Raw genomic sequence first — 13,530 nt, forward strand, 5'->3', positions numbered from 1 at the left:
ATGCCTGGCTAATGCAAGTCTCTACTAATCTTTTAATGTGTAACGCCTCGATTATTTCTCGTGTGGTTTGGCCTTTGTGTGTCGAAAGAATTTTTGTGTCTTCAAACAAAGGTTTACAACCGCAATTGAAACAATGTGACGCTATATGTGAAGCATTAGGGTTGTAAAAAATGTTTGTGTTCTTTTAGTCTAATATTAATGCACCTGCCGCTCTGTCCAATGTAAGTCTTCCCGCATTTGAGAGGAATCTGATGAACTATACCAGTGTTACAAGGCACAAAAAGGGACATGTCTAACACCGCAATCATCTTTTCTTTTTTGCCACCCTGTTCAAGTTTCCTATTTATCATAGGGCACATGATAGAACACTTGCGGGGCCGAGAAAACTTTATCCACGTCATATCTATTCGCCACGTTCCCTAAACCATGGAAATTAGTGCTGTGCTGTTGTGCACTTCAATACATTTGCGTTTGCATAATTTCCATTCCTTGCTACAACTGTCGAAGGAAGACAACGTAGACAGCAACGTGAGAACTATTCACGGCTTGTGGTCACCGCAGGAAAATAAAAAAATATGTGCCGTTCAGCTCACAATCGAGTGCTTCTCCAGTCCATGCATTATATGTTCTCCGAAAATACGTGGATACAAAGTATCGCGCCAACCATCCACGTATGTGAATTTAATTCGCGCGTATACTGGTGAGCATTTCGGTTTATTTTTTCCGCCAGTTCCATTCGTATGTGGTCAACTGCGACGCCAGTACGAGGCATTTCGACGTGCCTCACGCTGCCGTGTAGGCGTTCTTTTCAAGTGCATTAGTTTGGAGTTTGGTTCAGTCCGCTGTGAGCTGTTGTCCTGCATTAGCAGCGGATCGTTAGCGTTTTAAAGCGCATGCATTCCAGCATTTGGAGACTGCTTATGCCGATAGCCGCGTCACATGCATTGGCACGCATGTTTAAATGACTAATGTGTCCACTTGTTACGCCTTCACTGCTCGTATCCTGTGGCAGTGCTCGTTTTAAAAGCTTCGAAGACCATTTTCACTCATGCGTGTGTTCAATATATATGCACAGGATGGACTTGCCGGCTAGTTGGCTGAGCATTTTAGAAGAAGAAACAGCGCAACACAAGGACGACGCAAAAACATGGACCACACCACGAAGCGCTGGTGTGGTTGACGCTTTTTTTTCGACCTTGTGTTTGCACTGTTTCTTCTTCCACGATACACGCACACCATAGGTACGCGAAAGTTTAGGAGCATAGGGGGTTAACTTTGTTTTCACCGTTTCCTCTGAGTGTCAATGGCACAGTGCGTTGCCCGGAATTGTGCACGATTACCCCCATATGCAGAAATGCATCATAACTGGAAGCCCATGCGTGACTTGATCTAAATGACGCAAGTCGTGAACGCACCAAAAGAAAGGCAGTGAGCGTCTTGGGGGAAGTTCGCAGCAGGCGTCGTTTATATCAAGTCAAGCATGAGCTTTGTATTAAGATACATTTCTGAATACGGGGGTTAGTCATCTGCTTCTCACAGAAAATGTCAAAGAAACGCCCACCAAAATCAGGCACATTCGTAAGCTTAACTAGGCAATACGAAGCTCCATAGAAGAAAAAGAAGAGTGGTATTAAAAGCTTTCAGTATTTTTCTTTACTCCAAAATGGTTACGCTCTCGTGGCTTCACTGTACAGAGATAGTGCAGCGTTAGCTAAAAAGCATGAATTTCCGAACTTCATGCCAAAATAAGGTTGTAAAATTATTTAGGTGCTAGAATCCAGGGTTTGTAGCGATTCTTGAAAATCCTTTATTTCTAAAATTTCATTTTCAAAGCATTGAAGACCCTTGAAGTTATAGAAGTACTGGAAAGTCCTTAAACTTGTACACTTGGCTAGACTTAGCAGACATTGCCAAGCGTTTCTTTTTTCCTTCTTTGACACTCTCTCGCATGTCACAGAGAATTGTCTGTGGAGGTAATAGAAGGAAAGCGACATCCTTAAAGTTGAAATTACAAAGGAGCTGCAGATACCAGTTTTATACACGTGGAATCGGCGACAAATGTACTTGGAGGAGGAGAAGCAAGAAGCTCAACAGTTGAGGCATTCGAAGAGAAGCCGTGAAGAGTAAATCGAGAGCTACAGACACAATAAAAAGAAATTAGAAACGACTATGCTTATTTGATGGTGAAAAGCTGAGGCAACAGATGACATCCCATACACTGTCAAACCAAACAATAATCAAAAACTGCAAATGTTGCAGGTCCAAGTAGTTAATTGTGCTATTGCAAAAAACTTTGAGCGCTTTCTTGAAATGCTTCCTTGTGTGCGTTTAGTGATGGGTGTTGAAAGGCAAATTAGCAGTCTTTCAATTGTTTGAAATCAGCGAAATGCGATTTGTTTTCTTTTGTTTGCATTAAAGTTAACGATGTTGTTGAACAAGTTATTGCCTGACCAAACTACTAAACACATCGCACGAGGTCCTTGAACTTACTGTGTCGGGGCCACGAGTTCTTGAAAACCATTGAATTTTTTTCTCCAGTATTGCTACAAACCCAGTAGAACAACTGTCATGGAGTAAAAACATTGGCTGAACAGGGGCTTATACGCAGAGCACAGAGAGACTAGAAATGCAGTAGTAGGCATGGAGGGCCCTGAAAAAAATGTGCCACATCTGCTCGTCTGCCTTATGTTTCTGCACCGACTGTCGCATTTTTAATAGAAGTGCACTTTCTGTTCTACACTAATAAACGCAACATTACCAACTCCAATGCGGGGCAGTCCTTCAGCCCTTGCAGAACTCTTTCTGTACATCCCAGTGAGCTCTGTCATTTTTCCGGCATTGTAGTACAAGATTTGTTAAACTGGTTTCGCGGAATATGAGCAGTATACTCTTAAATTAGCTGTTTATTTGTATGCACAAGTCCAGGTCCTCAGTTTGGTTGCATGACAAATTGCCATACCTCAATAGATACAAGAAAAAATTTTGTTAGAGTTTAATAAAATCCAAACAGTAATAATCACAACAATATAATGACATACATTTCTTTTGGTACGTATACAGCCCATGTCTTGGCACTGTATAAATTCAACTATGCATCGCAAGTACTGTGTCCTGACCACTATTATTCACATGTGTAAAACCATCACAGCAATTCTTCAACAAATATCACAGTGATTAGTGACATACACTTTGTAACTGCTTTACATGAGCATAATGTATACAAATGGTCCCTGTGTACCTACACATGACTAGTACCACCCGAGTACTATTACTCACAGGTGTAAAACCAACAAAGCAGTTTAAAAATATCACAGCGCTTAGTGACGTACATGCTGTAACTCCCTTGTAAAAGCTTAATACAAACACGTGAGCACAGAGAAAGCTAGCAGTGGGCCTACATGGAAATACCACCGCCTCAATACTAATTCACAAGTGTAAAACCAACCAAGCAGTTCTTTAAAGAATATCACAATGCTTAGTGACATACATTTTGTAACTAGCTTATATAAGCTTTATACAAACATGAGAACATACACAAAGCTATCGGTGCACCTACACAGAAGTGCGGCCATCTGAACACTATTATTTGCAAGTGTAAGCTCAACAGAACAGTTCGTTATAGTGACGCCCATTTTGTAACTGCCTTATACAAGCTTAGTGCAAGCACAAGAATGCGGAAAAAAATAAATTAAGAACTTGCTCTATGAATACACAAACAGATCAACACAAATGGTAAACACCGCTTTGAAGACACGTGACCGTGACAAAGCGCAGTGCTGTGCCAGTTGAAACTGCCATCCACAAAAGTATTGAGCAATGCTTAAACCACACGCAATAAAGTGCTGAAAGACTGCGTCTCTAATGTATCAATTTTAATTCAAATTTCTTGAATATAGGGCTCTCTTGCAGATAAGGCATTTGATCCAACTGACCTGATTTTACACCTGCTAAATGCATACAATGCACTCAGATATAACTGGTAATAATAATTATAAAAGGCATTTAAAAACTTGATGGTATGACGAAGATGCATGACTAGAAAAGTTCTGTCCCCCTCGTACGTGTTAAAAAGGTGTAAGTACGACACATGTTCTTTTTTTCCGCAATTGTTGCATTAATGGACACCCGGGAACCTCGAACCCACAAAAAAAGAAGATACTGCTGTGTTAATAGTGTTATGAATAATTTTTTTAGAAAGCTTTTTACAGACAAGTTGCAGTCTCGTTTCTGGAGGTTGAGCTGTATCATGCAAAATAAGATGGAACGTGGTCACATGGGAGCATGACACTATGCCATAATGTTCCGTTTCAGTTGACTCTCTTGCCCTGCAAGTGGGCTGGCTGGGGAGGCAACAACTGTAATATGTTTTCATATTTTAGAGTGATGCTTGTACTGTGTTATAACACTTAACTTAGTCTTGCACTTGCTGCACAAGAACACTGGCTCACAGTCGTGGTGAAAAGCTTTTGTATGTTGAGCAAATGAGTTGTATGCACTACGAAAAAAGTCACAGTGATAGCACACATGTTGCTCTACCAGGCCTGGTGCGGTTCCTTCTGACACTGCTGCTGATGCTGACACACTGCTGCTTGCCTCGTACACTGTTGCAGCTGCAGTAGACATGGCCGTCTCTGTATCTATTGCTGCCATGCCACCTGTCATGGTAACTTCAGGTGGTATCGGGCTCTCTTCTGCAACAGAGATGTCATTTGCCCCTTGAGGGCCCTCGTCATCAGGGCCAATAATTTCGTAGGCATTGTCTCCTGCATCGAAGAACCAATAAGAACAGCCTGAATTAATAAACATAGCTCTAAAAAGTACGGACATCAAGACTTAACCACAAGCTTTGCACATCAGTGACCAGGCTTAATGAATAATACTTGCAGGAGGAGTTACACAATTGTGTGTTACATTACAGTTAAACCTCATTAGAAGAGATACTCAGGAGGCACGGGAAACATGTCTCTCGAAACCAAAAATTTTAAAACACTGAGGAGCCAGACTAGATCACTTTATTATGCATCATCACTAAAGTATGTTTAGATATATCTGAAGGAATAATTGCTCAGGGTGGCTTAAAGGGCCCCTAAACAACTTCTCGACATTTTTTGAACATTTCAAGTAAACACGCGCATCAAAATCAGAATGCCGTCACAATTGACGATGCCAAACGCCACAGTGCGTAGCATTGTGGGAGCACCACAATATGAAGAAAATGACCCCGTGCGCCTCTCTGGACCTATCCTGCACCCCCCAGTTTGTCCTGATATCACCAGGCTGTCTCTGATGATGTCACCAGTTTCCGGTGCTGTCGATTGGTCGAACGAAAGAGTACGACTGCCCGCAATGCCTGCTAGCAAATATACACTCCTTCTTCCTCGTCACGTTGCTCGCGATGCCATTGTGGGCAGCCAACGGGGGCAAAGAACAGAAACGCCGACAGAAGGGTCTCCCTATGAGGCTCTTCAACTAGAGTCACCATAGAGTTCCATTGTATTGGCGAGGTCATTAGCGCCACCCCTCGCAGGACGACGGGCCTGCGCGGCAGCAACAGCGCTCGTTGGTGATGGCCTGTCCCGTAACATTTGGAGGTGTACTAGGCGAGGAAAAGACGATACTGTCCAGATGGCGTGTATCAGATGAAAGAGTAAAATGAGCGGGGATGACTTTTCGATAATCAAACACGTAGCTCCACTATTACTGCACCGTTTTGAAAAATTCTCGTGGCTACATGTTCGTTGCCTTAACATGTACAACTGCAACACCGCAACTAAATTTCAACCTCGGTGGTTTAGGGGCCCTTTAAAGAAGACATTCACAGCTTTTTAGTGACTATAGATTGTGTTAGCTTCCTTACTAACATCTGGAAGTTAAACACTTCACTTTGCAAACCTTGTTGCTCGCAGTGCCCTTCAGGTGCTCTTAGACGCTCGTCAGCTTCAACTGTCGACACTTTCTGACCTGCACTGTCCTCGTTGCCCTCCTTTTCTAGTTCATGCTAAAGAGACATGCGCAATTGACTTGTGTGAGGATTGCGTGATTTTTACGCCCTTCGGAGCACACAAGGTGCATGAAGTGAATGTGTCTGGGTTGTGTCCCTTCGAAGTAGTGAATACTTAAAAAGTCGTTAGTAACAAAGGTGTCTCTTGTGTACAGTGTTGTTAACGTGGGAAACATCGGAAAACCAACCAAACCATTTTCATATGTCTCTTACAACCAAGTGTACCTTGTAATGAGATTCTACTGTACTGAATATTTTTCATCTATGGATCATCTCCATGTACATATAGTCACAAAGACATGTTGTGTGCAATGGCGAATCAGGAAAAAGCTCTTAAGTTTTGTCCCTAACATAAGCAGCTGATAACAATATGATAAAAAGCAGGTAATGAGGCTAGCATGGAACATAATCCTTCAGCTCTAAACAGTTTTTTGGGCCCACATCATTCCCTCATGACATAAGGAAACAGCTTGATTGCAGTAATGGCTGCATGTGATCTGAGTTGATTGAAACAAACAACACGTAAGGTTTCCCTTTATGTAATTTTATCAGAGTGCTTTTTAGATGTCCTACTGGCGATCCTGGCTGCACGATGTTTCTCATGTTTTTGGCACAATTCCTTTCTTTTCCACTCCTCTTTTTTCTGGTTTTCTCCCCTTTCCCTTCCCCCTTGCGTAAAATAGCACACCTGAAGTATCAAATTTAAGAGGGATAAGCGGGCTAGTTGGTGGTCGTTATTGGAATGCATCATGTAACCGCACAAAAACAAGGGACAAGGTGTCCTGTGTGTTCCGTCTTTGTCCCTTGTTTTTGTGCGGTTACATGATACATTCCAATGAAGTATCAAATCTGTTGATATATTGTGTGTATCAAACCTGTTAACATGCAGGCTTCTCTGTGGTCTGTGTTGTATTTTTGCGCTGTACAAGTAAATTCAAAATGAAAGATGGAATGTCCCTGCCTTTAGTTTAATTGTATGTGTAATATATATATATATATATATATATATATATATATATATATATATATATATATCATGTTCTGAAATATATGTACATTCAGGAGAGCCTTTTTATGAACCATAGTAAAACATTCACAGGTTTTCGCTGTGCCCATTACATCACTTATCATATCGATCTATCACAATACAGAGTAGCAGTGGTCCATAATACTAACCCACCCAACATAACTATAAATTAGCACATACCGACATGCTGTGAAACAGCTGTTGCAAAGCCGCTGGTGCTGGCAATTTCTGCAGCACTGCAGTGGTACAGCTGAGTGCGACCTGTATAGTGACAAATGCATATGCATGTTAGCAACTCACTAGTTGCTGATGGTTTCATAAGCTTTACACTACACAATAAAGTAATCTAGACAACTTTCTTGGAACAAATACACATAATTACGACACCATTTAAAGACTAACACTATTAATTGCCCCCAATCTCTCACTCACTAAGGGATAATACTAATGAAACATCGGTGGAGAGCTCAGATTAACACAGCCCATAACGGACAAGCTTTCTTTGAGGAAAACAGCTATAACAGCGGTTAGTTTTCTTGATCATTTTATGTGCTCGCTTTGATTTAAATGTCATGCAGTACTATAAAATATGAAGTGCCGCATTTCTAGCAGCAGAAGGCGTCGTCAGCCTCATGGTACAACTGATTTTTGCACTGTTTGTGTCAGTGATCCGACACATACAAAGAAAACCGAATTCACACATACATATACAGTGCCAAGTGCACTCCTCCTTCTGAAAACACAGCCGCCAGTTCCAATGCTGCTGAAAGGAAAGGTTATATAGAGTGCGAGACTGCATGGAACTACTACTTATGACTAAGTGTATGATCTGCTGATTGGAGAGGTAGTCACATGCTATTTCTAGTCTCTTTTAGAAGCATTACTAAAGCATGAATTAAAATCTATTCATAAGTCACGAATTTCACGCATCCACAGTTTGGTTAAATAACTTGTGAGAAAAAGACATGTTTACCTGGAATAGCAACCTTTTTTCCTGCTGGAAAATTTTCCTTCGATATAATGAAATAACTTTACAGCGTGATAATATATTGTGTTTCTCGCAACTACTTGCCGGCAGTGGCGAGTTACAGTGTTTATATCTGACTCATTGGGCGACAATACTGCCAAACACAAATGCTTCACGAACACGAGAACATGTCCCTCGCAGAGAATAGCAACCATTTATGCCTCTGTGAGACATGATCGCACCTTTGTGGTCAAAATGTACATTAGAACGACACCACCATCTCATTAAAAAAAAGCCTCAGTACAAGGCAGCAGCCAACTGCATAATGTGAAATTGCAACTGATGTCCACTTACTGGTGGCCTGTGTTCGAGTCACTTCTGGCAGTTGACTGGGCGCTGAGAAATGCACCTCCTGGGTTGTCCCTAAAAAACATAGAGGGTTATGTCAAATGTTGAAAATATATATACACCGGCATTTCATAAGTTGCAAAACAAATGAGTAAACTAATAAACAACTGTAATGTAAACAGAGTACACATGATAAGATAGGTTGTCAACTGGTAATGCATTACGCGAAAAACCTAATGCATAGGAAAGGCTATATGTATACACACGAAGCTGATACACAATTTAATTCGCTCCAGGTTTTTCCGTGCAGTATAATATATTCAAATTATTATGTCTCGTGGTTAGAGCGAAATTAGTGTAAATTATGCACTAAATTGTGTACCCTGGAAAACTTTTCTTCAAGATGCACCTGTGCGCGCTTCGAATGAGTAGCGTTGTAAAATTTACGTACATGGCATTTAACATAGTTGCTGAACACGGATTTCCTTTGCCCTGTGTCGTGTACAGTGAGCTACATATACCTGCCCCCCCCCCCTTTTTGTACTAGCCATAGTGCGTGCCACTGTACCTATACGCACGTAAATGAACCTCACGACAGAGAAATAAAAAAAGCGCCAATCACCCATGCCTGCATGTTGTACTGGGCCTAACTTAACCAAGCATGGGCTGTTGCATTTTATAGTGAACACAGGCACCGTGCTCATTGCAAGTATGTATCATGTCACTAAGCAAATATGCAATTTCATTGTACCACTATTTTTTTATCACATGGATGTATCTGTTGAGAGGCAAGACAAAAAGCAGTCACTTCTCAGAACTAATCAGCTTTTTTAAAACACATTTCTAACTTTTCAATGACACTTGCTGCTATGTGTTTGTCTCCAGAGAGCATACTTGATTTGACTTTCCAATCGGAGACATTACATAAATATACCATGTTAAGATGACTGCCTGGAGCACGTGAGAACTTTCATCTTGGTGTAACATACTGTATCTTGATTTTGTTTACATTTGGTCAAATACTACACCCAATATACCCACATACTAGTTTTCTTGTCCAAATTGCATGCCAATGTATTTTGATTTTTTGGCATTGGCTCCTCTGCACTACGTGAAGTCGCGCTGCACTGGCTTTTTCACATCCTCGTGTCCTTGCAGCTGCCTTCTCACGTTATATAAAGCGGGTGCCTGAAAAATATCGCATGCAAAAGTCAACACAAGGGCATGGTGCAAAACAACATCAAGACAGTCAAGGCCATGGCAATAAAAGAAAGTCTTAGCTCTTAGTCTTCTCAGTGAAATGCATGCAAAACATCCAAATGACTGCAACAGTCAACTGCTAAATTAACTTCAATTTTAGATTTACACAAAAAAGAAATAACGGACAGTTCATCCTCGTTCGACACGAATTTTCGAATACTGCTGCTAATTATGAATAGAATATTGGTAATTTTCAGACATCATAGGTCTGTCATGAGTCTGGTGTATCGCAAACACCACTTGCGACACATCCTAAGCACGTGCCCAGTGTGCCCCCCGCACGATCCCTGGTTGTGCCACTGCTGAAGCCATAATTTGAGGATTATAGCTGCAAACATGATGCTCAGTAGGGATGAAAATATTGTCCTTCAGTTCAATGGATATATGGATGTGCCTATAAAAAAGGGCAACAAAGCTTGTTATGGCAAGCTTACCCACATTTCAATACTAACAAGAAAGTTCACTGCGGCCTGCATCTAAGCTTACTAAAAGACATGAACTTATTTTCATGTATAAGGTGCGCAATGGAGTTCATTTTTTACAGACCCGACTTACTGCTGCAGTTTGAAATCTAGCATTTTAGATTCTTGAAGGCATGTAAAAGTTGCAGTTAAACCGTAGTTATTAGTTTATTACGCCAACCTATTGTTATGTGTACGACAGACTGGTAACACGGAATTAAAGCAACATTTTATTTTGATATTTTATTTCTCTACTAAAAATATTCAAGCGATAAACACGTTTTGATCTGCCATGCAATAGCAAAATGCACACATTACGCTTGTAACCCCCAGAGGAAGGCTGATTTAGCTATTCATATGACATAACTCTGACACGCCAACTCATATTAGCAAATGCAAAGGCATGTCCAAAACAATAAGCGTATGCAAAGCACCCTTAAAATTGTAATTCCACACAGCAGCCGTTATATTCGATGCCGATGCATAACTAGCTGCTCGACAATTCGCCGAGTTCGTAGACATAAGCATCCTTTCAGTTTCGCACCGTGCACGAAAACCGCAACAGCAGACAAAACCAGACCTACCTATAATCACACCATTTCAATACATGAGCAAAAACAGTTCAGTCTTAGGGATAAACACTGTGAGAGCGATTTAGTGCGCGACGGCGACGAGCGACGGCTCCGAGCGACAAAACGGGCCGTCGCTTGAACAGATGGCTCGGTTCTGGAAATCTAGAAATCGTCGCTCGTCGCCCGAAAGTGCTATGAGCGACTAGCCAATAGCGCGAAGCCGGAACTGGATGTACATCGCTCAAATACTACCGGTTGTCGCACGGAACGAGCAAATGATTCAATTTTTATACGTGCAAGGATAAGAACCTACGGCAAGACCTCCGGAAATATTTTATAGTACTTTTTATAGTAAAATACATCAACGTAAATTACTAAAGCACTCGTCACGCGTGATTGCAGCCCTAATGCCGGCAACACCGGGGAGGCGTCGCTCAATATCGTCGCTCGCACGGATACGACTTGTAGGCGACGAGCGAACGCGACAGCCATCTCCATCGCGTCGCTTGTAGCTGCCGCGCGCAAGATCGCTTATATGGGGTTTATACTTTTTTCAGCATAAAACATGGATTCCTCATGCGTTTTCAGTAATTTCAAGATGACGCGCCCAACTGACCTCTTGCAGCATGCAGCTGGATGCCTGCGGCAAAGTTTCTAACTAGCACTGGTGCTGCACGTAATTTACGTGGTCGCAGATTCCCCCTGCGCGAGACACCGTCAAGCGCGCGGTTTATTTATAAAAAAAAACATGCTGCCAACAAAATGACGCCTTCTGTTATGTGATTCCTTAGTTCAACAGCGTTCCGTACACAGTAGACTGCCAAATTGAATAAATTCAAACACACAAAACGCACACTAATCACGCTCCGCATAGGCTCGGAATCACAGGCTGGTGAGCGAACCATTTTAAGCGTCCTCTCGCCTGGCGTCTTATTCAACATACCATAGTTCTGGCAGCGTTTGCGATTTTTAAAGCTCTTACGGACAACGGCAAAGTGATAAAATCACATGCAGTTATCGCGACGACTCGCTTTTTCGATTGACGTCGTGAGACACAGCGCGTATGCCTAGTCCTTTGCCAATCGCGTCGGCTAAGCGCAGCAACGATTTTCTGGCGATAGCATGACATATACGGAGAATGTGCACCTAAGTTAGAATTCACTTACCGTAAAGGATTTGTTGTTATATCGAAGGCATGACGAACGACTGTCGTGTTTTCGTGGCGACGCGAGATGGCTGCCATACGATCTCCCTTGGCTGGCCTTTGCTGCTGCTGTGCTGTTCGGTGGACGGATCACCTTTCTCCGGTGCTGTGTTGTTCCGCGATCTTGAGCGCGCGCGCGCGCGGTGGAGCAACTCCGAGCGAGAAAAGTAGAGCGCTCGCTACGCGTTCCTTTGAATTGCGGCGGCCTGTTCTCTTAGAATGAAAACGATGTGTTCTTTGCTCAGCGTGCATGAATGAAACATTGCCATGTTCGGGGCCAGCGACCTACAGTTGAAGCAGAAGATTACGCTAAGCTTTGTTGTCTATTGCCGCAAGAGTAGAACGGGCATTCTACTCTCTCTCTGAAGGGGAGAGTGAAAAGCACATTTCACTCTCCTCGACATTCTGCGAGAGTAAAACGACGCTTTGAAGAGTGAACCGGCCGCTTCACTCCTGCGATACCCTTCCTAGTTTTTAGAGTGTAGAACTTTGTGGAAGGCACACGGGTCCCAACGATTAGTCTGGAACATTCAATGACTGCTGTATAAAAGCCGACGCGCTGGACCCGCTGATCAGATTTTTGACGATCGCCGACTCTGTTCGCCGTTGTCGCCGTTCTTTAAGTTTGGCCTGTTTCTGTGGGCACAGGTTCGGCCAATAAAACACTGGTTTCGTCTTTCCCAGTTGGGCTGTTTTCTTTACCGTCACTACCACGTGACAATATAACAGGACGGGCTGTGTCAGCAGAGCGCCATGTGCCACCTGTGAGGAACGCCACCTCTCCATCTCCCCAAGAACCATCGGCATTTGGAAGCCATATAAGCTACGATCACTGCAGAATTCATCACTTGGCAGATGAGGTCACGGCAACGCAACATTCTGATGACCGTTTTCCGTCGCCTACGGAGGCTCCTACAGATCCCGCCCAGCACTGCGGCTAACGAGCGTCAACACTTCATCGACCATCCTTATTTAAAGCGCGTGTGCCTTACATGGCGAAGATGCAACAGGAGTTCCGAAAGGACTTCCAAAGTATACCTAGGAAATAACTGGAGTTGCTGTGTCAGCAGAGCACCACGTGCGACCTGTGATGAACGCCACCTGTCCATCTCCCCAAGAACCATCGGCATCCGGAAGCCACATAAACTAGCATCACCTCAGAACTCATCACTTGGCAGATGAGGTCATGGCAGCGCAGCATTCTGTTGATCGTTTTTCGTCGCCTGCGGAGGCTTCTACAGATCCCGCACAGTACTGCGGCTAACGAGCGTCAACACTATATCGACCATCCTTATTTAGGGCACTTGTGCCTTACATCAAGAAGATATAACAGGAGTGGCTGTGTCAGCAGAGCGCCATGTGCCACCTGTGACGAACGCCACCTATTCATCACCCCAATAACCATCGGCATTTGGAAGCCATATAAACAATGATCACCGTAGGATTCATCACTTGGCAGAGGAGGTAACAGCAACGCAACATTCTTTTGATCGTTTTCCGTCACCTAAGCAGGTTGGTTGCATTTGCGTCACTGCATAGGAATTCATTTTCAAATTTTTTTGCCTTACCCTCTACTGCCAAACCATAATGCCAACGTGTGCTGAGCTACCTTGAGACATGGATTCCTTGCGAAAAAAAGTTGAGGAATTGCGTAACAGCATCGCCCTCTGTTACGAAAGCGTTTGAAACA

Source organism: Dermacentor variabilis, chromosome 9 (genome assembly GCF_050947875.1).
Source record: "Dermacentor variabilis isolate Ectoservices chromosome 9, ASM5094787v1, whole genome shotgun sequence".
NCBI lineage: Eukaryota > Metazoa > Arthropoda > Arachnida > Ixodida > Ixodidae > Dermacentor > Dermacentor variabilis.